The sequence below is a fragment of the Talpa europaea genome (assembly GCF_964194135.1).
Source record: "Talpa europaea genome assembly, contig: HAP1_SCAFFOLD_229, whole genome shotgun sequence".
Taxonomy (NCBI): domain Eukaryota; kingdom Metazoa; phylum Chordata; class Mammalia; order Eulipotyphla; family Talpidae; genus Talpa; species Talpa europaea.
Genome location: NW_028167896.1, coordinates 33,532 through 58,610, shown reverse-complemented (window position 1 = coordinate 58,610; position 25,079 = coordinate 33,532). Strand labels below are relative to the sequence as shown.

Sequence of the window (25,079 nt, the reverse complement as noted above, 5' to 3'; positions counted from 1 at the left end):
ACAAATGATACGTTAAATTTTAGCTTGCAATAATGCAATCAGAGTTCAACAACTATATTTTACCTATCAAATATTTGAAAGTAACAATGAAACTCTAATTTATAGAACTTGAATATGGTTATCTGAGAAGCTAGCTAGATTGCCAGTAAGAGCACATTGGCCAAAGCAACATTTTTCCAATATATGTGAAAGAGATTTGGAGTTATATTGTGTGGGCCCATACCTGAAAGGTGTCCTGACCACCTTCACCCCGACAACTTGCCCCTTGGGCTGTGAGTCCCGCTCTTTGGGCATTTGGAATACAAACTTGTGGGTGCAGGGTCTCCTTGTCCATGATGGGGAGTGGCATGCTTTGCAGCTGGCTGCCGATGTAGATGGAACTATTCTGAAAGTCATCTGAGAGAACAATGGGCCCCCTTTAGACCTCATTATGCTTGGGTCACCCTTCAAGGAGTCCTGGAAAGAACATGTGTTTCTACCACTTCTGAGTTCCTTAATTGTGCAGGGGCCTGAGGGAACCAGTACCTCTCCATCTTGTTAAACCATCAGCACACACCACTTGAGAAGCTCAGAGACAGCGCTTAATGTCACACTGCTTCCAGGTCATTTAGCCTCCCATCTCTACTTTTACTCAATCCTGTGTTCTGAGCTCTATTTCCAGTTATCAAGTTGGCATATAAAATGCATATAAAAATTTTACATCAGAGGGGGGCGGAGCAACATGGCGGCGAGGAGACGCTGCGAGTAAGATCTCCCATTAAAAAAAGTTAATAGGGAGGAAAAGCAGCAGGTCCCAGTGAGAACTGGGACACGGAAGATAAACGGACGACTCCAGCAAACTGCCCGAAGAAGAAAGTTGCCATAAAAGAGGACGAGAAGGGAGGGAAGCGCAGAACCCTGCTCCCCTCCCCCGCCCACAGAGGCGGCACTCTCCCACCGGCAGAGACGAGGGAAACAACAAACCAAAACGCCCAACAAGAAAAACGGATGCAGCAAGCGGGACTGTGAGTGGAAAGGAACTATTTCAGCCACCACACCCCGTGAACAAGCTGAGGCGAACCCTGCAGGATCCACCGCGGAGGTGAGCTCCACGCGCCATTAAAGAGAGCCCCGCCCACCAGGAGGAGACCAGCACCAGCACACAGCCCCGGCCGCCCGGTAAGCTTGTGCGAAAGCGGTGCTCGGATTGCAGCTGCCCAGGTCCCCTTGCCTGCGACCTAGGCTTGCGGGGAGACGGCGGAGGCCCTCCCTGAGTGAGCAGGAACAAGGTGCCCAGGCAGGGGAGCGGGATTCAAAAGGCGCCATTCCCGCGCCACTGATCTGGGCTACAGCCCGCGTCCTGGAACTGAGGGCTTTGGAACTGAGACCCGGGCGGAGGCCCTCCCTGAGTGAGCAGGAACAAGGCGCCCAGGCAGGGGAGCGGGATTCAAAAGGCGCCATTCCAGCGCCACTGATCTGGGCTACAGCCCGCGTCCTGGAACTGAGGGCTTTGGAACTGAGACCCGGGCGGAGGCCCTCCCTGAGTGAGCAGGAACAAGGCGCCCAGGCAGGGGAGCGGGATTCAAAAGGCGCCATTCCCGCGCCACTGATCTGGGCTACAGCCCGCGTCCTGGAACTGAGGGCTTTGGAACTGAGACCCAGGGCACGAAATTAGGGGCGTGGGTTCCCCACGACGGTGGGGCACAAGGCAGACACAGCACCCCAAAGCCGTTGAGGTGTACCCTACCATCCCCGCTCTGCTCCCTGTCCCACGGGGTGGAAAATCAGCTCCCCAAGGGCTCTAGGAGAGATCTCTGGTGCCACCTAGCGACTTGACCCCAGCACAGGCTACTGAAGGAGCTAGTGGCCAGCTGGGGAGTTAGCCCACACCGGGCCCCTTCTGAACAAGTAGTCTGAGCCCACAGGGAGAGCGAGCACCCACAGCCGGGGCAGACCAGGCGCGCAGAAGAGTGTGCCTGAGACCAGAAGCGCAGGGAGTGTGTCCCACATCACCATTTTAGAACAGGGACATTTCTTCAGTAAAGACTACCTGCAGAAGGCTTCCTCAGGAGCCAGAGGTGAGCGGGGGAAGTTCGCCCATGCCAGACCCCCTCTGGCCTGCAGTCCAAGCCCAGAGGGGAGCAGGAACCCACCGCCGGGGCCGACCAGGCGCACAGGGGAGTGTGTCCCCACATCGGCATTTTAGAACAGGGACCTTTCTCCAGTAAAGGCTGCTTGAAACTGACAGATGACTCCTGGAAGAACCAGAGGGGAACAGAGAAGCCCACCCAAGATGCCGGCAAGTCCCAACAACACAGTGTCCCAACGCATACGGCAAATTAGAAAACAGACAGTAGGGAGGAGAAGAACCACACGCAACCTAGCAACTCTCCAGAGAAAAAGCACACCACAAAAAGAAAGCCAGCCCCCAGATTGCAACGACAATAACTTGGAAGAATTTCTGAGCCTTCCAGAAAGAGAATTTAAAATTGCCGTGATTAAAAAACTGACAGAAGTCATAAAGGAAAACAATGATAAGGGAAAAATAATCAACGATCAGAAGAATGCAATTGAGTCCCTAGAGAGGGAAAACAATGGTCAGAAGAAAGAAATTGAGTCCCTAAAGAGGGAAGTAAAAGAAATGCAGGAGATCAAAGAATTAATGGAAGAACTAAAGAATTCTGGGAAAAGCAATGAAAGCAGAATAGATGAAATGGAAGAACGAATAAGTAATCTTGAAGACACAGAAATAAAAAGAACCAAAACAGAAAAGGAAAGAGAAGTACGAAGGAAAAAGAACGAAGAAAGACTTCGGGAACTATCTGACTCCATGAGGAAAGGAAATATAAGAGTTATAGGAATACCAGAAGGAGAGGAGAGAGATGTAGGAACAGAGAAAATATTCAAAGAGATAATTGAAGAGAACTTCCCAAATGTGAAGAAGGAGCTGAAAATTGATATACAAGAAGCAAGAAGAACACCAAACTTCCACGACGAAAGGAAAAATACAGCAAGACACATAATAGTAAAGCTCCCAAGAATCCAGGACAAGGAAAAAATAATGAAGCTGGCAAGAGGGAAGAAACAGATAACATTCAAAGGAAAACCAATCAGGCTGACATCAGACTTCTCCGAAGAAACACTACGGGCAAGGAGAGAGTGGAGGGACATAGTCAACAGACTCCAAGAAAACAGATGCCAACCAAGAATACTCTATCCCGCAAAGCTCTCCTTCCTCTTTGAAGAAAGAATATGGACCTTCCCAGACAAACAGAAACTCCGGAATTTCATTGCAACTAAACCCCCACTCCAAAAAATACTACAAGGAGTCCTAAAGCCAGAACCTCAGAGCGACGAATAACAATGAAAGAAGGCCAAAAAAAAAAAAAAAGTTATTAAAAGAATAAATAAATAAAATCAAAGGAAAGACAAACACAATGGCAAATACAGATGTTAACATATCAATATTAACTCTAAATGTAAATGGACTAAACTCTTCAATAAAAAGACACAGAGTTGCAGCCTGGATTAAGAAACAAAACCCAACCTTTTGCTGTCTCCAGGAAACACATTTAGCTACAAAAGATAAAAATAGGCTCAAAGTTAAAGGATGGAAAACAATCCTACAAGCAAATGGACCAAAAAAGAAAGCAGGAACAGCTATACTTATATCAGATAAAACAGATTTCAAACTCAAAAAGATAAAAAGAGACCCCAATGGTCACTACATTATGATCAAGGGGACAATACTTCAAGAAGAAATAACACTCATTAACATATACTCACCAAACGAAGGAGCACCAAAATATATCAGACAACTGTTGTCCTCTCTGAAAACAGACATCAGAGAAAACACATACGTAGTGGGAGACTTCAACACACCACTATCAACAATGGATAGATCAACAAGACAAAAAATAAGTAAAGAAACCAAAGCTCTAAATAAAGACCTAGAGCAATTGGGCTTAACAGACATCTATAGAACACTAAACCCCAAAAAAACGGAGTACACATTTTTCTCAAGCGCACACGGATCATTCTCCAGGATCGATCACATACTGGGGCACAAGACAAACATCAACAGATACACCAAGATTGAAATCATATCAACCATCTTTTCTGACCATGAAGGCATCAAACTAGAAATAAACCATAAAAAGAAGGCAAGGAACTTTCCTACCTCATGGAGATTAAAAACCACACTACTGGAAGACCATTGGACTAATGAGGAGATCAAAGAAGAAATTAAAAAATTTTTTGAATTGAACGACAAGGAGGACACCAATATCCTAAATGTATGGGATGCAGCAAAAGCAGTAATAAGAGGAAAATATATAGCAATAGAAGCTCACATCAAGAAACAAGAAAGAACGCAAAGAAACAACCTAATCTCGAAGCTCAAAGATCTAGAAAAAGAACAACAAAAAAACCCCAAAACCAGTAGAAGAAAAGAAATAATAAAAACCAAAGCAGAAATAAATGAAATTGAAACTAAAAAAACAATCCAAAAGATCAATGAAACCAAGAGCTGGTTCTTTGAAAAAATCAATAAAATAGACAAACCCCTAGCCAGGCTCACAAAGGAAAAAAGGGAGAAAGCACAAATAAACAGGATCATCAATGAAAGAGGAGAAATCACAACGGACACAGCAGAAATCAAAAGAATAATCAGTAACTACTATGAACAGTTATATGGAAACAAGTTTAACAATCTAGAGGAGATGGACAAATTCCTACAACTCTACAATCACCCAAAGCTAGATAAAGAAGAAATAGAACACCTAAACAGACCAATTACAATTAGCGAAATTGAAATGGTAATCAAAAACCTCCCCAAAAACAAAAGCCCAGGACCTGATGGATTTACAAATGAATTCTACCAAACATTCAGAGACGAATTAGTGCCTATCCTTCACAAACTCTTCCAAAAAATTGAGAAGGAAGGGACAATACCAAACACGTTCTATGAAGCCAACATTACACTAATACCAAAACCGAACAAGGACAACACAAAAAAGGAAAACTACAGGCCAATCTCCCTAATGAACACTGATGCAAAAATCCTCAATAAAATTTTAGCTATCAGAATCCAACAATGTATCCATAAGATAATTCACCACCACCAAGTTGGATTCATTCCAGGGGCACAAGGATGGTTTAACATCCGAAAATCAATCAACGTTATCCAACACATCAACAAAAAGAAATATAAAAACCATATGATAATATCAATAGATGCTGAGAAAGCTTTCGACAAAGTGCAACACCCATTCATGATAAAAGCCCTTGAAATTCTTGGGATACAAGGAACATACCTCAACATCATAAAGGCCATCTATGACAAGCCAACAACCAGTATCATTCTCAATGGTGAAAAGCTGAAAGCAATTCCATTAAGATCTGGAACAAGACAAGGATGTCCACTCTCACCATTGCTTTTCAATATAATACTGGAAGTCCTAGCCAGGGCAATAAGACAAGAGAAAGACATCCAAGGAATCCAAATAGGAAAAGAAGAAGTCAAACTATCACTATTTGCAGACGATATGATATTATACATAGAGAACCCCAAAAACTCCACAGAAAAGCTAATTCAACTCATCAATCAGTTCAGTAAAGTGGCAGGATACAAAATCAACACGCAAAAGTCAGTAGCCTTCCTATACACAAACAATAAATCTGAAGAAGAAGAAATCAAAAAGACCATCCCTTTTGTTATTGAAACAAAAAAAATCAAATATTTGGGAATAAATCTAACAAAAGAGGTAAAGGACCTATACAAAGAAAACTATAAAACACTGTTAAAAGAAATAGAAGAAGACACAAAGAAATGGAGAGACATCCCCTGCTCATGGATTGGAAGAATAAACATTATTAAAATGGCCATCCTTCCAAAAGCAATATACAGATTCAATGCTATTCCAATCAGAATTTCAATGTCATTCTTCAAAGAAGTAGAACAATTATTGATGAAATTCATATGGAATCACAGAAAACCCCGAATAGCCAAAGCTTTCCTGGAAAAAAAAGAAGGGAATGGAGGCATCAGACTCCCAGACTTCAAACTATACTACAAAGCCATAATCATCAAAACTGCATGGTATTGGAACAAGAACAGACATACAGACCAATGGAATCGAATAGAAAATCCAGAAATAAACCCACAGATTTATGGTCAACTAATCTTTGACAAAGGAGCAAAGAATATGCATTGGAGCAAAGAAAGTTTGTTCAATAAATGGTGCTGGGAAAACTGGGTCGCTACATGCAAAAGAATGAAGCTTGACCACCACCTCACACCATACACAAAAATCAACTCAAAATGGATTAAAGAACTAGACATAAGACCTGAAACCATAAAATATATAGAAGGAAATATAGGCAAAACAATACATGATTTGCACATCAAAGACATCTTTACAGACACATCACCCAAAGCAGTGATAGTGAAGGCAAAGATAAACAGCTGGGACTACATCAAATTAAAGAGCTTTTGCATAGCAAAAGAGACAATAACAAAAACAAAGAGAAACCCCACCAACTGGGAGAACATTTTTGCACCCAACACTAATGATAAAGGACTGATCGCAAAAATCTGCAAAGAGCTGATGAGTCTCAACAACAACAAAGAAAATAATCCAGTCAAAAAATGGGCAGAAGAGCTTAAAAGAAACTTCTCTGAAGAGGAAATGCAAATGGCCAACAGGCATATGAAAAAATGTTCAACATCACTTGTCATCAGGGAAATGCAAATCAAAACTACCATGAGATACCATCTTACACCAGTGAGAATGGCACATATTAAAAAAACTAGCAACAACAAATGTTGGCGAGGGTGTGGAGAAAAAGGAACTCTTCTGCACTGTTGGTGGGAGTGCAAACTGGTCCAACCACTGTGGAAAGCTGTATGGAGATTTCTGGACCTACTAAACATAGAGCTTCCATATGATCCAGCAATTCCACTCCTAGGTATTTACCCAAAGGACACAGAAACATCAATTCCAAAGAACACCTGCACCCCTATGTTTATAGCAGCACTGTTTACAATAGCTAAGCTTTGGAAACAACCCAAATGCCCAAAAATAGATGACTGGATCAAGAAGATGTGGTACATATATACCATGGAATATTACTCAGCATTCAAAAAAGAGAAACACATGCAATTTGCATCAACATGGATGGCGCTGGAAGGGATCATGCTCAGCGAAATAAGCCAAAAAGAAAAAGAAAAATACCGGATGGTCTCACTCATAGCAGGAATCTAGAAAACTTAAATAAGGGACCAGGAAAATGAATAACTATAAGAAAGTGAAAATCAAAATCAACAAAAAACTATGAACCAGAGACACTTTTAGGGGGGCGGGGGTGGGAGGGGAGGGATTGGGGTCAGAATTGGGGGGCTGCAATTGTATGGGGAATATAACAATAAAATTTATAAAAAAAAATAAAAAAAAAAGAATGATTACCTAGATTTACTAAATTTAGGATATTTCCAGAAACAACCTTTTTCTTTTTTCCTTTTTAAAATCAGAGGAACCTACCTTAAGGCAGGGCAAACATCCAGAGGGAAGATTTTGTCATATGAAGTTGTTCCCTCCTCGTCATGTGAAATGACCCACAACCACCTATAGTTTAGATCCCTTCACACAGAATATAAACCCCAGACTTGCATCATTTATTTCAGAATTTATAATGTAAACTCTCCATGTATCTGTTATTAAATTTGATATTTTCTCCTCCTCATCTGTTTGATATAAATGTATTTGTCTATTGTCAGAAGAACCCAGGGGGGTGGGGAAAAATTCCCCCCTGTATCCTAACACAGGTATCCACGCTCCTGCCCTCTACTAACTGTATATGGTACCTTCCTAGTACTCAGTGCAAGGTCTGGGGTTTCTCTCCGTATCCCTGTTCTGCCCTTAGTCTTCAGGAGGTCTTTTGTAGTTGTGTTTGGGGTGGGCTGTCTACCTCCATTTCCTGGTCCTTCCCTCAGTGGGGAGAAGAACCTAACCCAGGGTAAGGCCCATGTGTATCTCTGGGGTGACTCTGAGTTCTCCCGGAATCACTCTCAGGTCTCCTCAGACTCCCATCTGTACCTGGGGACAGAGAGTAGATGTTTTTCTCAGTTCTGCAGCTCCTCACCCAGACGTACATGCTGCTCATCAGCAGCACCATGACGTGGGTGTTGGGGACTTCCCCTAGTTCTTCCTCTCTGACTTCAGCAGGATTTCCATGCCTGAGTTCAGGGTCTCTCAGTTATTTCCCTGCTCCCTCAGACTGTACTGTGAAGGTCCGTGGAAAAGGGCCAAAGGACATGCAGGCCCCTGTGTCTGAGCTCTTGGGGATTCTAAACCCTTTAAAATTGCATTAAAGGCTCAGCTGCTTTTTCTTTTCAGCTTCCTTTTCCCCTGGATTTGCTGCCCAGGATAAAAGCAGCTCTCCTAGGAGGTTGTTGTCACTTTTTGATTTTGGTTCATTAGGCTTTTTTACAACCTGAATTCTCTTCGGGCTTAAAAAAAAAAAACATGATTTTTGTAGATTATCTGGGCAGGAGCAGTGTTCTCTTGTGGATGTGAAAGTCAAGATAGCTTTTTCTATCATGTTTTATGTTGAAATGGTTACAAGTGAACTATGATTAACTTTTTAATGCATTCTCTTGAAATTCTCATCATCACCCATTAAAAATTTGGTGGAGCAGGCAGTTGAGTGCAGCGCTGTGTAGCTGACCATGGCCTCTGCAATGCAGGTTCAATCCCAGCCACCCTGGGAGCTACCCACATGGAGCGGCAGACCTCTCCTGTCTCGCCTGCTGCTCCCCTCAGCAGTTTATTTCAGTCAGTCTGCCTGTTCTGTTCCCCGCTCTATCTCTGGTGAATCCGCTCACCCTCCTGCACATCTGGCCTGTACCCAAGTTCTTGTATAAATAAATAAATCTTAAAAAAAAATTGCACATAGGTGATTACACCTTGAAATCATTTTTACAGCCTATTCAAACACTTGCAAGAGTAAATTTATATTTAAAGATTTTAATAGTTTTTCCTTTTAATTTATTGAAAGATGATATGTTAAATTTTAGCTTGCAATAATGCAATCAGAGTTCAAAAACTGTATTTTACATATGAAGTATTTGAAAGTAACAATGAAACTCTAATTTATAGAACATGAATACAGTCATCTGCGAAGCTAGCTAGATTGCCAGTAAGAGCACATGGGCCACAAAGCAACATTTATCCAATATATATGAAAGAGATTTGGAGTTATATTGTGTGGGCCCATATCTGAAAGGTGTCCTGACCACCTTCACCCCGACAACTTGCACCTTGGGCTGTGAGCCCTGCTCTTTGGGCATTTGGAATACAAACTTGTGGGTGCATGGGTCTCCTTGTCCATGATGGACAGTGGCATGCTTTGCAGCTGGCTACCAATATAGAAGGAACTATTCTGAAAGTCATCCGAGAGAACAATGGGCCCCCTTTAGACTTCATCATGTTCGGGTCAGCCTTCAAGGAGTCCTGGAAAGAACTTGTGTTTCTACCACTTCTGACTTCCTTAATTGTGCAGGGGGCTGAGGGAACCAGTACCTCTCCATCTTGTGAAACCATCAGCACACACCACTTGAGAAGCTCAGAGACAGAGCTTAATGTCACACTGCTCCAGGTCACTTAGCCTCCCATCTCTACTTTTACTTAATCCTGTATTCTGAGCTCTGTTTCCAGTTATCAAGTTGCCAGATAAAGTGCATATAGAAATTTTAGATCAACAGTGCAGATGAAATCTTACTATAAGCATGTCTCAAGTAGTGTACTAGACATATACTAAAAACACTATTCATTCTTTATCTGACATATTTTTTCGTTCTAGCATTCAAGTAGCCTAGAGTTAATCTAACCTGATAATTTAGACTATTCAAAGATTTTTATTCTTATTTTTAATTTGTTTTATCGTAGAGTCCTGTATTTTTATTTGTTAAATTTGGACACTCTTCTCACTAGAATAGAGGTAGTAATAAGGTAAACCCCTGACTATTTTAGTCCTTGATGAGTGATGTTGAGTTAGCCAGCACATTCAAACTTTTGTATCCTTCTCAGTCCACTGACAGGGTTGGGTGAGACTCAAGGAGATAATAAATGTAGTAAAAGTTGCTCTATAGAGGTAAAAGTCAGCATGATGATTACAGAAAATGAGAGACTCTAATTAAAGTGCCTGGGTCTTTAAACAGTCCTTTTGCACTGCTTTCCTTTTAGGCAGTTTAGTTGTCATTGGGGGAGACAGAAGAGTGTCCTGGGGATTTCTAAACCTGAGTCCTCGATTTGAATCATGACTGCCACTTAATGTAGTGGGACACTGTACAAACTATTTGCCATTTCTATGCCTCAGCCTCTCTCTTTGTAAAATTGAGGTACTGTTAGCACAGCTAGCACTCAGTATAGCACCTGCAGGTATCCGGTTCTCAAGGCCCTAGCAGATCAGTACTGTTTCACTAAAAGGCAACTTTGTGTTCCTTCCATCACATCAAATAGAGGAGATTGCCTCCCGGACCTTTTTATAAGCATTTCCTTAAGATATCACTGGATGGGCCTCCCCTGTGGAGCAGCAGTTAAGCACTGGGCTGTGAAGCTGCCTGCAGCCTCTGCAGCACCAGTTGGATCCCTGGCCATTGGCCATGGTCCCACATGGTGCTCAGAACTCTCCTGCCGCACATGCCACTCCCCTCAGCAGTGCATTTCATCACTCTGCCTGTTTTGTTCCCCACTCTGTCTCTGGTGAATTCTCTCACTCTCCCCCGCTTCTGACTGTACCCAGTGCTTGTGTTAAAAAACAAAACAAAACAAAACAAAAAAAAACCAGATATCACTGGATGTGCTGTGAAAAAGTTTCTATTATCAGAAGTTTGGAAAATGTTGCATATCACATGCTCTTTTGAAGCTTTACAGCACATATTTGCACATCAGAGCTTCTGATATTCTCCATTATAAACAACTACTTATTTACCCAGAATTTCTTAAACTCATTTATGCATGAAACACCTTTTTTTGTGACCCATCTGTTAATATTCTATGTAACTATTTTCACCTGTCAACATTCCTGTTAAGTCCTTTTAAGGCAAGAGAGAAAGTGAAGAGGTACTATTGTACAGATAATCCAACACTAAATAAAAGGGGGATATCATTTAACTTTGCAAAATTAATCAAGAGAGGAAGTACAATTAGTGTAAAAAGCTACTGGTGTCAGGAAATATTTCTCAAATAAGCTCACAAAGCAAGAGTGACATGAATACACTATTTGTAGGTAGCATAGAATATATCCAAAATACTGAAAACGGTCAGGGGAGAGCACAAGACAGGCTGCTGTTTTTCATTGTTTGATTAACTCTAGGCTAGTTGAATGCTAGAATGAAAACGAATGTCAGATAAAGAATGAATAGTGGTTTTGGTATATGTCTAGTACACTACTTGAGACATGAGAATTCATGTCTACTTGAGAATTCCTCTACAAAACCTGATTTTAAAAAATGTTAATATACTAGCTGGATAAAAAAATTACAAATACAAAAAAAAAAAAAAAACTTTTGAATACTGAAAAGTGTTCAGACTAGGTGAACACTGGATTCAACCAACCCTAGAACCATTGGAAAAGGAATGTCTGGGGACATTCCATTACCCTCCAATCCTCCACAATTCTAATAGCAAATGGAGCAGTGATGAATCGCTGCTAGCCAGCTGGAACTGCATGCACTGCTTTTACTTGCTCCCTTTCTATTTTATGTTTGACTTAATAGTCCTCTCCCCCTTTTTCCTTCTCACAATTCACACCACTCTGCAATTCTTCATTGCAATGTAAGATTAAAAAGAAATTAGTAAGCCCAGGGCAACTGGCTGATTATTGAATTCAACTACTGTGCCATCTAGACAATAGTATGACTACTTTTCCTCCCAGCAACACCACACATGCCTGCTCTTTTATGGCATTTTTTAGCAAAAAGATCCTGAAAATCACTAGTAATCCTAAGATAACAAGAATTTCAAGATTCAATAAGCTTTTGAAAGGGGATCCAGATGTATTCTCTAAGCCCCTTTAAATCACAAAGCAAGGCAAGGTGGCCTGACTGACTGATTAAATGATTATTTCTGCCTGGACTTAATTTCTGGCATTTTTGGGAATTCATCTGTGGTCTAGAGTAAAGCATTAGTCTTAATCTCAGAAATCTGAATTTGGCTTCTCTTAGGTTGACATGTGTAGCTCCCATTAGAGATGAATTCTTGTCTATTAAAACTCAGTTCAGAAATCATCTCCTTTCTGAACCCCATTTTCTCTCCTCCTTCCTTCGACACTTTTACACATAATTGCTCTTAAATTCACATACACACCTTTGTGCCTACACCTCCTAGGTTGTACTACAATCTGTGTAACAGTCTACACCCATTCTACTTACTAAAGGGTTCATTTTTAGACGCACAAAGGGTGTATATAATCCTCTTCCTTTGCATATGGGCAGGACTTGTGCCTAAGGTGGGTTATTGTCCCATGGATCAGGTTACTTTATATGACAAAGATGAGGGAATAATCCTGCTGTGATTACCATATGTTCTATAAAATTCTCAGAGCAGATGGCAGGGACACTGGACTACCAAGGTCTTGAATTTGGTCCACTGAGGTTAATTTTGAACTTCTGATCTCCAGAACAATAAAATAACAAATTTGTGTTATTTTAAGCCACTGGCTGTGTGGTAATTTATTTCCATAGCAGTAGAGATTTCAACCCCTGCCCCATTCTACATGATCTTTGGTGACTGTTAATCATGTACTTTTCCACTCCTTCTTCTTCTTCAAAGAAAAGACATAACCCAGATTTTCTAGACAAAGATCAGAATGGAAGACAGTTGGATCAAAATCATCCCAGTGCATCCCCCAGGATATCTTAAATGAATTTCAACACTTGAGATCCCTGTATGGCCATCCTTCCGAATGTTGACTGGTTACCTCTGAGCCAGTTAGAACGCTAGTAAATAACATTTGGTGTGGGCTTGGGGGTTTCAACCAGTCAAATGCAATTTCTTTTGCCTACAATCCAAGTACCCTACCAGCTATCATTTGGTGAGAACTTATTTTCTTCTCTCCCAAATATTCTCTGCAGTTTGACTTTACGTTTGAGATGTTGTGCTTTGTCTTTAATTAGGTTTTAACTCTATGATAATCAACTCTTTCTATTTCAACTCTTTACAAGAACTCTTACAACAATTCTAGAATTATTTATTTTTAGTACCATTTCACTGTAGGGAAACAGACACAAAGTGTTAATGTGCCCAATGTCACATGGCTATTTTGTGGATCTTGTTCTTACAAGTCCGCCACCCAGCCACCAAGTTATATTGTTTTCAAATAGGTGATGTCTGCAAAGAACGAAGGAAGAGGCATTTCTCACAGAGGGAAGGAAGAACCCAAAGTTAAGGGCAAGAAGTAGGCTATGCATATAACTGTTAAAGATAGAAAAGCTAAAGGAGGAGAGTATTTTCAGAGGGGAGGAAAATCGCTGACTAGAGGAACTAATCAATCAACCAGTGTTGGCTGTTCCTCCCAGTATTGTGTTTTGTGCTGTGATGTTTGGACAAAATATCAAGCGAAAAGAATTAAGAGAACAAAAGACCTGGTTCCTGTTCCAGTGGTCTTAGTAATCTAGCTCTGATGATAAGACCAGTGACCAATGGTAGTAAATTAAAGGGCTCTTTGGAGGATTACAAGAGATAATGGAAGAGAAATCTCTTAGTAAGGTGTTTGGAAGTAATGAGGCTATATAAATATTTAGTCTAAATCCAGTTTTGATCAACACTTCATCAGGGATAAATTCTTCGCTTAGACATGGTAATGCCTCCACTGAGATTTACCTTCCTCCTCTGGCTTCCAACACTGGTGCGTTCCAACATATCACCAGTAATGCTTGTTGGATAATGTGGCAGGAAGGAGTTTTCTCCTCCTACCTCATCCTCATTCCCTGGTCAGAAGTCCATTTTTGACGAGAAGGAGCAACTATGGGCATAATAATGCATGAGCTGTATATTTAGCAGTGTTAGCCTGTGAAAGGTTGACTATTTTCAGTGATTTCTTTTGAGGTTGGATTGTTTCAACCTAATGTTCTCCAGATGGAAGGAAGGGTCTAAAACCCTCCCCTACAGGATCATCTAGGAGAAGTTGTTAGTCTGGGTCAAGAGCCTAAGGGAAGTGATGAGGTCTGGGGAAGGGACAGAGATAGAAGAATCAAAAGATACAGGGGGGAACTGATGGTGGAATAGGATGTGAATGGAGAGGTAATGAGAGAGAGGCCAGTACATTTCTTCATTACTTCAGCAAATATTTCTAGCCATGCACTACATTTGAGGAAATGTGTTCATGGGAGAATTATCCTACCTTCAAGGATCTCAAATGACAGTGAAAACATGGACAATACACGAGTGAACTGGTGGAACAAGTAGAAAATGTTGGAGAGCAATAAGCCATAAAACAGAGAGAAAAGAGGGTAATAGACTGGAGAGCACCTGCGGGTGAATGAGACAGGGACTCATCACAGGACACAAACACAACCTGGAGCTCGGCCCTTGCATCCTAGACACTGGAATCCAGGTTTAGCTGGGCCTTTATTAAGAATCAGATAACACTCTCCAATGTGTCCCTTAAGAAAGCGTTTTTAGTGTATTGCCTTAACCTCCCCCCTCCTCCAGTGATCCGTTAAGGATCTTATTAAGGCTAAACACCTTGTATGGATCAGTGATGACACTACAGCTCAGGTACTTCTAGACCCTATTTTTTTAAAGATTTATTTATTCATGCATACAAGAACCAGTGCGCAGGACAGATGTGCGGGAGGGTGAGAGGATTCACCAGAGACAGAGCGGGGAACAGAACAGGTGACTGATGAAATACACTACTGAGGGGAGCAGCGGGTGAGACAGGAGACCTTCATCACGTCAGCGTGTATTAGGAAACAGGTCAGACTGAGAACCAGAAGCTGTATGCTGCTCCCCACCCTGTGCACAGCCCTGTCCTTGTGGGAGCTCGAGGAGAACCTGGGAGATCACAGGGTTCTCTCCCCTTGTCCTCAGCCCCGTGGCCACACGGGGGCGCTGCGGCGCTGTCCTAGTCTGGCAGCCAGGGGAGAGGCTGGGTGTGCGTGTGACTCAGGCTGAGAGGGTGAGCTGGGGCTGAGCATCACTGGGGGAGGGGGTGAGATGCCCTGTGAGCAGCCCTGGCACCAGGCCGAGGTGGGGGGAGTGGGGGAGAGGAGAGGCGGCTCTGGAGCTGCCCCGTGTCTGAGGCGCCATCTTCTCTCCCCACAGCCTCTCTCTGCAGCCCCTCGATGACCACACCCTGGAGACCGCAAAGCAGATGCTTTTCCCTTCAGCTCCCCGTTCCTTTCCTGAGGCTTATTTTAATTTTTTTTTTAATTGAAGTAACACTGATTTACAGTACTGTGTGTGATTTAGGGGAATAATTTCCCATCGAAATTACCAAAGTAGATATTTTTCTCTTCCACTCCCTGTCCCTTTGCTGAGGGCTGTTTTTCAAATTGCAGTAACATTGATTTACAATTCATGTAGGGAACAGGCTCCCATCTCTTCAGAGGTAGTGACCACACCACCCCCTTCCTCCAGCACCCAGAGTCCTTCCCCAGATCCACTGTGGCCCCCACATTCTGCTCTCCCCCTCCCTCCTGGACAGAGAGGCAGGGACCTGCTGTCTGGGTCCCTCAGGCCTTGCTCCTGCCGCCTCCTGCAATGACAGTAAAGGTTTGTGGTTCTGCTTTCTATTTCCTTGGCGTATCCTTTCACCCTTTCAGTTTTAACCTATATTTGTTTGTATAGAAAGTCTTTCTAACACACATAGAATACAAATCTCCTTGATATTGTCCAATCTGATAATCACAGGCTTTTTAAAACATTTTATATAATTCTTACATCATTTTTCATTTTTGTATAATGTATGCATTTTCTTTTTGGTTGTATTCCCCATACAATTCCCACCCCCCTTATTCTGACCCTAATCCCCCTTCTCCTCCCCCCGCCCCCCACTGTAGTGTGTCTCTGGTCTATAGTTGCTTGTTGATTTTGATTTTTTTTGTTGTTGTTGTTAAAGATTTATTTATTTATTTATACAAGCACTGGGTACAGTCAGAAGAGCGGGAGGGTGAAAGAATTAACCGGAGCCAGAGCAGGGAACAGAACAGGCAGAAGGACCGAAGTACACTGCTGAGGGGAGCAGCGGGCGGCAGGAGAGGTCTGCGCTGCCATGTGGGATCCTTGTGCGGTGGCTGGGGAGCAGCCGGGGATCCAACTGGCACTGCAGAGGCTGCAAGCAGCTTGGCAACCCAGCGCTCAACCACTGCGCCACCGGGGAGGCCCTGATTTTGATTTTTACTTTATTGCAATTATTCTTTTTCCTGGTCCCTTATTTAGGTTTTCTAGATTCCTGCTATGAGTGAGACCATCTGGTATTTTTCTTTTTCTTTCTGGCTTATTTTGCTGAGCATGATCCCTTCCAGCTCCATCCAAGTTGCTGCAAATGGCATGAGTTTATCTTTTTTGAATGCTGAGTAATATTCCATGGTGTATATGTACCACATCTTCTTGATCCAGTCATCTATTTTGGGCATTTGGGTTGTTGCCAAAGCTTAGCTATTGTAAATGGTGCTGCTATAAACATAGGGGTGCAGGTGCCCTTTGGAATTAATGTTTCTGTGTACTTTGGGTAAATACCTAGGAGTGGAATTGCTGGACCATATGGAAGCTCTATGTTTAGTAGGTCCAGAAATCTCCACACAGCTCTCCATAGTGGCTGGACCAGTTTGCACTCCCACCAGCAGTGCAGGAGAGTTCCTTTATCTCCACATATTCGCCAACATTTGTTGTTTCTAGTTTTTTTTAATATGTGCCAGAGAATCACAGGCTTTCATTGGGATTTAGTTAATTTTTTTTTTTTTTTTTTTTTAGTATAATAACAACTTTACTGAGGACGGGTGGTGGGAGCTTGGTTCAGTCGGAAGCTGCACCGGCTGCGGGTTCGGGCACTGGGGGCTCTGTTAGGTGCTCAGTTCTAGGAGCAGAACAAACTTGGGGCCGTGGAGAAACCCCAAAGGAACAGCGCGACCCCAGCACCACAATCACTACGAGGCCAGCGGCGAAGGTCCCTGAGCCCAGCCGCATCGCGCGCGCCCTCCTGGCGGGGTCTGGACTCTGCCTGACCCAAGCAAGCCTCTAAGGCCACTAAGCTGGGCGCTCAGGGGGCCACATCTCATGGCGCCGGCAGTGCCTAATTTCTTTATTTTTATTTTTATTTTATTTTATCTATTTTTTACATCATTTTTCATTTTCATTTTTGCACAATGTATGCATTTTCATCTTGGTTATATTCCCCGTACAATTCCTGCCCCCCTTTTTTTGACCCTAATCCCTCCTCTCCTCACGCCCCCGCCCCACAGTGTGTCTCTGGTTTATAGTTGCTTGTTGGTTTTGATTTTTACTTTATTATAAGTAGTCTTTTTCCTGGTCCCTTATTTAGATTTTCTAAATTCCTGCTATGAGTGAGACCATCCGGTTTTTGATATGGTTAGATTTGTCTGTCGTTTTGATGTTTATTTTTTCATTGTCTCACAACTTTTTCATTCCATTTTATCATTTTCTACCTTTATTTGATTTAAGGAAATATTTTTCTGTGAAATTAATTCTTCATGTGCTTTAAATATATTTATTTCAGTACTTTTTATTGTTGTAAATACTTTATCTTTCATTTTTCAATATCTACTTAATGGAACTACATCCCATAACATATAGGAAATTTACAGCAATATAGTTCTATTTAACCACCGTGATGTTATTCATGTAATATATATGTTAAACCAAAATAAACACAAGCCAAATAAAAGTATAAAACAAAAAATGTAAGCAATCATATCTGTTCAATATGTTAAGACAAGCCTCAAAAAAAGTACTCTGCATGTCTCTGTTGCTAGTTACTGCTGTAATGTGTGAGTTATTATCTACTGTCATTCCCGAGGCCTGGAAGAAATCCGTTAACATTCCTTGGGACAGAACTCCTAGCAATGAATTCTCTGTTTTTAATTCACTCTAGTGTATTAACTTTGTCTTCTTTCTCCCTGCTTTTATTTCTTAAGATCTTTACATGAAATAAAATTTACCAATTTTAGATGGACAGTTAGGTAAATATAAATAATAGAATAAATAGACAGATAAATGAATATTCTAAATAAATATAATCCTGGAACTACCATAGAACACAGACTGCACAGCCCCCTCATCCCAAAATGTCTCCTGCTCCTTTATATATTTTTTTGAAATTTATTTATGTATTTTTACATTGTTCTTCAATTTTATACAATGTTTGATTTCTCCTCTCAGGTGTTGTCCCCAAGAAAGTGCCTCCACCAGGACACCCAGGAACATCACCACAGACTCTGCTGCTCTTCCCTCCCCAGATGAATGTCTCCAATGTATCGTTTGCTGCTAGTTTTGTCTTTTTTCACCCATCCCTTGTATGGTTTCCTATGTTCCTCCTCTAAGTAAAACCATCCAGTATTTTTCCTTTTCCTTCTGACTTATATTTCACTGAGCATAATCCCTTCCAGCTCCATCTGTGTTACTGCAAATGGCATCTTTATCTTTTTTGATTGCCGAGTAGTATTCCCTCGTGTATATATAGCACATCTTCTTGATGCAGACATCTGGTTTTGGGCATTTAGGTTGTTTCCATGTCTTAGCTCTTGGCAATAGCTGCACCTTTATATTTGATCCTCTTTCCATACCCCAGCCAGGCAACCGTGTCTCCTTTCTATCTGTACTCTGAAGTTTCTCACTCTGTTAGATTTTATCACCATGAGGGAGTTCTCTATATCTGCCAATGAATTCTATTTTGAAATCTTTTATGGCTGATTTTAATAGAACCACTCCAATCTCCTTATGATGTCTATCATCATAGATTATCTTTTTTCCATAAATTTATTTTCAATGTGTCTTTATATTGAAACTTCATTTCTTGTAAGCAATATATAGTTCACTTCTACATTACTGTAAGTTTAAGCATAATCCTCTTATCACCTGTGTGAGGCAGACAACCAAGACTCTATTAGTCCCATTTTACAGGTAAGAGTGGAAACATTCCCATATTTAGCATGACACAGACCTAGGACCCAAGCCCAGGTCTTCCACACTCATAACTTCTTTTTCCAAGACTTCTTTTGTTGTTTAAGATTTTATTTATTTATGGGCCTCCCTGGTTGTGCAAGGGTTTAAGATACAACCTATGAAGCTCTCCACAGCCTCTGCAGCACAAGTTTGATCCCCGGCCAGGAAACTACCCACATGGCACAGCAGACCTCTCCTGTCTTGCCCACTGCTGCCCTCAGCAGTGTATTTCAGTCAGTCTCCCTGTTCTGTTCCCCACTCTGTCTCTGGTGAATCCTCTCACCCTCCACACCTCTGGCCTGTACCCCAGTGGTGGTTCCAGCTCGGGGTCTCACGGGGCTGCAATCACGATGTCAGGCCGAAGAAAAGGCTTGATGGACATGGAAGGATCTTCATAAAGATTCATCCATGTGGCTGCTAGAAAAAGCTTCAGTTCCTCACCATGTGAGCATATCCTTATCTGAGTGCCCACGCAGCACAGCAAATGTCTTCCCCAGAGAGGAGCAGGAGAGATCAAGCAGGAGATCGTGGAGCCTTTTGAGCCTCACTCACTGTGAAGTAGCAAAGGCACCCCAGCCTCCTCCATGAGCAGGGAGCCAGCAAGTCCGGGGACTCACAGGAGGGGAATTGGTCTTGACCTCTTGAGTATATAAAAAAAACCTGTGAAGATTTGAAAAACTTCTACTGTCTATCATCTGGCCACTAAATATTTATATCCTTTTTGTCAAAGAAAGAAAATTATGCCGATACCTTGTAGAGAATAGTCAGGCTTTATTCAAAGAAGCACCATGAAGAAAACAGGCTTAAATCTAAATACGTGAAAGATATAAGATTTAACACATCTGGACTCTTATTTTTCTGGGGATTCCTTTTCTTGCCCACTGAAGTTGGACATTTGCCTGAACCAGGCGAAATCTGCCCCTGCAGTGTGCACAGCTGGGCTCCTGCTCTGTTGCTTCAGTCTCTACTTGCTGCATTTTCATCCTAGGTCTTGAAGGGTTTGACTTGTCTCCATGTGATTCAATGGTCAACCCAGGTTTTTTGTCTCCATGCGATTCAATGGTCAACCAAGGTTTTGGACAGTGTCTACCCAGATGTTGGCATTCACTCACTTGTTGGTTATCTTATCCCTGGTGTATTCAAATACCCAAAGACTGCCACGAAATCTGATGTTTGATTCCTCAAGTCAGTAAGATTTTTCTTCTGGTTCTCTGAGCTTGTGTGGATCGGGGAAGTCATGAGTCATACGTGCAGAATCACAGATTGCACCAGGATGAGTCTGTCACTCAAGGGTAGAACACCCTCTAAGTTCTTTCTGGTTTTCCAGCAGTTTCTCTTGAGTGTCCCACACCTCAGCACAGTTTAGTGGTCATTCAGGGATTTGACAGAGTTTGTATTCAGATTTGGGATTGCACCTCTCTCTCTCTGTTGTTAAAATACATGTTAATTAAACTATTTGGACATGCCATATTTTAAGGATATACTTAAACCCCATGTAGAAAAATTCATGATTTCCACAAGAAGATAATTTTATTATACATTATATTTTATTATACTATTTTATTATACAACAAAGTATTGGGGGGCAGATACTGAAAGTTAAGAACATTGTAGATATGTACTGTCAATATGGTAGTTACTAGCCACATATGGCTTTTTAATTTTAAATGATACATAGTTAAATATGCAACATCTCAGCTCATGAGCCACATGTCAAGTGTTCAATAGTTAGAGGCACCATATTGGTCAGTACATATATAGAACATTTTTTTCTTCCAGAACATTCTGTTTGACAGCACAGCTCTTCATGCTTTGGGAGCATCAAGTCAGATGCATTAAACACATGTAAAGTCAAGGGGCCAATATTATCTCTCTTAAAGAGGAGGTGAGGTCCCTGGATGGAAATACATACTAAGCAGGTGAAAAACAAAATCAAAGAAGATTATCAGTGGGTCTGGCGCCTCGGACTCATAAACTGTCCCAGTTCCAAAGGGAAGCACCTGTCTCTCCAACTCCCTTCTCAGACTGAAGACTCTCTCTCATCATCTCTGAAATTAGTTCTCTTCCAGGGAGTACAGGGGCAAAACTCTAAGAAAAACTTTGGAAATAGGAAATCCAAACCAAAGAGATGGATGCTGGCAGAGGACACTTGGGAGACTCTCCCTGGTTCACTGAGAAAAGCATTTCCAGAGTCGGTCTGTGGAATCCTTGAGGTCACCGAGAACCTTTTCCGGGATCCAGGAGGTCAAAACTATTTTTATAACATCACTTAGACACCATTTGCCTTTCACTATTTTGGCATTTGCTAAGGTAAAACTTAGTTATTTTCTTAAAAATGCTTTGTTAGCATACATTGGTTATTAATATTCTAAAGTAAAGAAGTAATTCCATCTTAAAGCGCCTTTATTCTAGTAAAGTAAATATTTAACGGTATAGCCCACATAAAAATTATACATGGGATCCTTAATAATTTGTGAGACTGTAGAGACACCCTGAAAGAAAAAGGTTTGAGAATCGCTGACCCAGTTCCTGGGCCTGGACTCGGGAGACGGTGTGACTCGGGAGACGGTGCAGGAGAGGAGGGGTCTCGGGGTGTGGCTCTCAAGGTCTCAGTCCCCAGGGCGCTGTCTGGGGCTGGAAGGTGACTGTCGGGGCTTCCTCACTTCCCCAGTTTCACTTCTCACAGCTCTTGTCGGGTCCTCCTTCCTGGATACTGGTGACTCACCCCGGGGCTCACTCCCCATTGCCTGGAGGTCTCCAGAGCAGCCAATCAGCAGCCCCGCGGCTCCCGTTCCAAAGCCCTCGCCCGCCCGCCGGGACTCCGTCTCCCCAGCCCGGGTGGAGGCGCGTCCTGGGGGATGGGGGGCGCAGCCCTCCTGCTCCTGCTCGCGGTGGCCGCGGCCCCGAGGGAGACCCGGGCGGGTGAGTGCCGGTTGGGAGGGGACAGGGCGCTCCCAGAGGCGGGAGCGAGGGCGCGGGCGGGCATGGGAAAGGCGCGACCTCGCCGACGCCCTAGTTGTCCCCCAACGTCGGCCCGCCCCGTCCTGGCCCCTTTCCGTCCCCCCCGAGACCCCAGCCTCCTCTGGCCCCCCGAGTCCCGGCCATTTTCGTCCCGCAGCCGCTTTTCACTCTCGCTCATCTTTCACCCACTTTCTGTCTCGCGCCCTGGGACTCGAGCCCCCGAAGGGGAGAAGAATATCCCGGGTCTCCCCTCCCGCCCCCAGGCCCCCACTCCATGAGGCTTTTCTACACCGCGATGTCCGGGCCTGGTCCCGGTCAGCCCCGCTTCATCGCCGTGGGGTACGTGGACGACACGCAGTTCGGGCGGTTTGACAGCGACTCCCCGGGCCAGAGTGTGGAGACGCGGGCGCCATGGATGGAGCAGATTGGGCAGGAGGAGCAGGACGAGGAGACGCAGCACCAAAGGGACAACACACTGAGGTTCCGAGCGCAACTGGACACCCTGCGCAGCCTCTACAACCAGAGTGAGACCGGTGAGCTGGTGCGGGTCCGGGCCAGGTCAGCACCCCCATCCCCACGGACGGGGGGGGGGGGGGGGGGGCTTCGCTTAGGGTCTCCCCCTCCAGGCTTCTCCACAACCTGCCCGGGTCCCTGGGAACAGTCAGCGGGACTTTCACCCGGTTTCATTCGGTTTAGTTTATTCAGGGTGGGTGCAGGCAGGGTGATCTCAGGGTGACGCGGGCGGGGACAGGCTCTCACACCTTCCAGAGGATGTCTGGCTGCGATGTGGGGCCCAACGGGCTCCTCCGCGGATACAGCCAGTTCGCCTACGACGGTGCCCATTACATCGCCCTGAACGAGGACCTGCGCTCCTGGACCGCAGCGGACACGGCCACTCAGATCACCTGGCGAGAGTGGGAGGCCCAGGGTGTGGCAGAGCACTTCAGGAACTATGTGGGGGTCAGGTGCGTGGAGTGGCTGCGCAGATTCCTGGAGTACGGGAAGGAGACTCTGCAGCGCACGGGTAAGAGGGGCCTGGAGGCTCCCGGGCCCCCCAGCCTGGAGTCACTGCGGGAAATGAGTCCTCTCTCTAGTGCCGAGAGGGGGGCTCCCCTGGGTTTCATGTTCTGCACGAGAGAGACTCCCAGAGACTCCGGCTTCTCCTGAAGGACAGTGAAGGGATCCCGTCTCTCCTGAGAAAGACAGACAGTCCCTGACCTCACACGTCACCGGGTCCTTTTGACCAGGGGCCTGTTTGAGAACCACGAGTTTCTCTCTCAGTCTTGTTTCTGGTCTGAGAACATTTTCAGTTATGTGATTCCTGCTTTTCTGTGTCATTCACCTTCCACCCAGGTCAGGAATAAAAAGTCTGTGTTCCCCTCCCTCTGCTTCATCCTACCCTGGGTTCTCATCCTCATTCTAGGACTTTCTAAGGAATAGGAGAATCTCACAGATTCCCCAGATTAACCTGTTTTTTACATTTTATGCTTTTTCCTGCCACACTAGTTGTCTTGTCCATTGTGAGGATGGTCTCATGAGGATTCTTCAGTGTCCATGGAGGAAACATAAAGTGAGTTTTCTGATTTACCACCTCAGATCCCCCAAAGACACGCATGACCCACCACCCCACCTCTGAGGGTGAGGTCACCCTGAAGTGCTGGGCCCTGGGCTTCTACCCTGCGGACATCACCCTGACCTGGCAGCGAGATGGGGAGGACCTGACCCAGGAGATGGAGCTGGTGGACACCAGGCCTGGGGGAGATGGAACCTTCCAGAAGTGGGCGGCTGTGGTGGTGCCTTCTGGAGAGGAGCAGAGATACACGTGCCACGTGCAGCATGTGGGGCTGCTGGAGCCCCAAGTCCTGAGATGGGGTGAGGAGGAGGATGTGGGCACTGAGGCTGTTCTCAGGGCCATCAGGAGCCCTTCTGGAGCCCTTCAGAGGGTCAGGATAAGGTCTGGGGCTCAGGGTATGATCTTCCTTCCCTTCCAGTGCCCCCTCCTCAGTCCTCCATCCCCACCGCGGGCATCATTGCTGGCCTGGTTCTTCTTGGAGCTGTGCTCCCTGGAGCTGTGGTGGCTGCAGCTGTGATGTGGAGGAAGAAACTCTCAGGTAGGGAAAGGAGTGGGGGATCTTGTCCACTGGGGGCTTCCATGTCCCAGGCAGAACTTGCCCTACCTGTTTTTTGGGAAGTGCCATCCACACACGTGTGTTGCCCAGAGAGCATTTGGTCCAGTCCCCCCTCGCCTCATTTCTTCTTTTTCACCAGTACTGACCTGGGTCTTTAGTCCCAGTTCTGGAAACTTCCCTGTGGTGCAGGATTAGAAGATTCCTTTCGGCTTCTGACCTGACTGCTCTCTGGTCTCACATGATTTTTCTACCCACAGGGAGACAAGGAGGAAGCTACCCTCAGGCTCCAGGTAAGTGTAGATCAATGGTTTGACCCTGAGCCTCTGGGGACAGTGTAAATGGACTCCATGGGGGAGTCACCCTCATCTGTCCCTCCTGTGGTGTCATCTCTTACCAGGTTCTGTTTTGTTCTCAACCAGGCAACAATAGTGCCCAGGGCTCTGATGTGTCTCTCAGCCCCTAAAGCATCTTTTAAAATGAATGTGATGAGGGCCCTCCACGGTGGCACAGTGGGTTGAACGCAGTGCTGTGAAGCTGTCCGCAGCCTCCGCAGTGCAGGTTCGATTCCCGGCCAGCCAGGAAGACTCCCACATGGCGGGGCAGAGATCTCCTCTCTCGCCCGCTGCTCCCCTCAGCAGTGCTTTCAGTCCGTCTGTCTGTTCTGCTCCCCACTCTGGTGAATCCTGATTCACCAGATCTGGTGAATCAGGTCTCTGGTGAACCTTCTCACTCTCCCGCGACTTGGGCCTGTACCCCAGCTCTTATATAAATAAAAAAAAATTTAAAAAATGAATGTAATGAGGCTTCTTTTGTTCACACCCTG

General features: G+C 44.2%; 1 pseudogene across 1 annotated transcript; it reads left to right on the top strand.

Annotated features, from left to right (window-relative positions):
• Nucleotides 1-22,390: 22,390 nt before the first annotated feature.
• Nucleotides 22,391-24,546, top strand: LOC311188107 (class I histocompatibility antigen, Gogo-OKO alpha chain-like; annotated as a pseudogene). Its single transcript has 5 exons — nucleotides 22,391-22,660; nucleotides 22,879-23,151; nucleotides 23,724-23,999; nucleotides 24,119-24,250; nucleotides 24,514-24,546. The product of its transcript is annotated as a class I histocompatibility antigen, Gogo-OKO alpha chain-like (transcript).
• The last annotated feature ends 533 nt before the right edge of the window (nucleotides 24,547-25,079 follow it).